Consider the following 1339-nt stretch of genomic DNA (forward strand, 5'->3'; position numbering starts at 1 on the left):
TCTTGCCACCAATTCAGCAAGCACCCCAAGTGGTCTACCCTCCCACGATGGTGAATGTCGCACCATCGTTGATAAACCACTTGAGTATTTCACCAGGTATACCCATTCATGGGATTTGTAACTACTACCATGGATCCAAGGATACTTTATGGTAGACATCGACCTTGAAGATGCACACTATTCAGTACCTTCTCATATAAGTTTCGGATATACCGCAATGACCTGGATGGAGTAACCATGATGAGCGTTGCGGCATTTAAGTCAAAGTTATCCAGAATCAACTAGCCCTGACACTTAGAAACATTCCGTCATGGCATGTCTATATATTAACGACAAACTATCCTTGGATACAGCTTTAGCTGCATCGCTTCTCGGCCTTTTGGCTAAGATCAAGTGTAGTATCTGTTCTTATCAGTTTAATAATCTGATACATCCCTTATCTAGGGACCATATATTAAATTGAATTTTGGAACAGGGAGATGGAATAGGGGCTTGCTCCGTCCACTCCACGCATCGACCCAGTATTGCAGTGCCTCTGGGAATGGTGCACAAAATATATATCCAGATATTTACGTTGACCATCCACAACGTTGTTATCTGGTATTCATTAAGACTATCAGTCATGGTGCATTAACCACCAATCAACTACGTGGCAAAGTAATTGGGATATAGCAGCATTACCAGCTACTGAACTTTGTATCTTTCCTATGAGCTGAGATACTAGTGTTCAAAACTATCTCCATACCTGTAATATGGGGGCAAATGGATTAATCTGTAGTGTTATCATGGAATTTATCGGCAGGAAGGATTATGGTTGTACACTTCCACCTGTTTTGAGTAACATCTTATGTGTCCTGATGTGTTACTGAGCTTGTAATACTTAATGCCAATATGAATTGACTTAAACATGTTATATATTAACTTACTTAATTCTAGTGAAGCATTTGCTCAGTAATCCACCAAATTTGCATGTTCGTTTATAAGATAACAACATCAGTGGTGGCATATACCAAACCACTTGGGCGGAGAACATCGATATTAGGTGACAATTTATTAACAATTGGAAACCGTATGTCGTCAAACATGTTTGACCATCAGTAACTCACCTATCAGGTGAGCTAAATACTGTAAACATACATTTAAACCAAAAATATTTGCTGAAATCACTAAGCAATATGGACACCAGATATCGATTCCTTATATCCAATTAAATCACCACGTACTAACTTACGTCACATGAAACCAATCTCAAGGCAGCGGCAATGGAGACATTCCCGCGTATTGAGGGGTGGGGGGAACCTAATCTCTATGTTTTCCTTTCCTTCTACCTCTTCAATAG

The 1339-nt window shown here is 39.7% G+C and overlaps 1 non-coding gene across 1 annotated transcript; it reads left to right on the forward strand.

The window, feature by feature from the left end:
* The first annotated feature begins 363 nt into the window (after positions 1 to 363).
* On the forward strand, positions 364 to 555 carry LOC116977360. The gene has a single exon (XR_004413207.1). It is a non-coding gene; the product is annotated as a U2 spliceosomal RNA (small nuclear RNA).
* Positions 556 to 1339: the final 784 nt, after the last annotated feature.

The sequence above is a fragment of the Amblyraja radiata genome, chromosome 9, assembly GCF_010909765.2.
Source record: "Amblyraja radiata isolate CabotCenter1 chromosome 9, sAmbRad1.1.pri, whole genome shotgun sequence".
Classification (NCBI taxonomy): Eukaryota; Metazoa; Chordata; class Chondrichthyes; order Rajiformes; family Rajidae; genus Amblyraja; species Amblyraja radiata.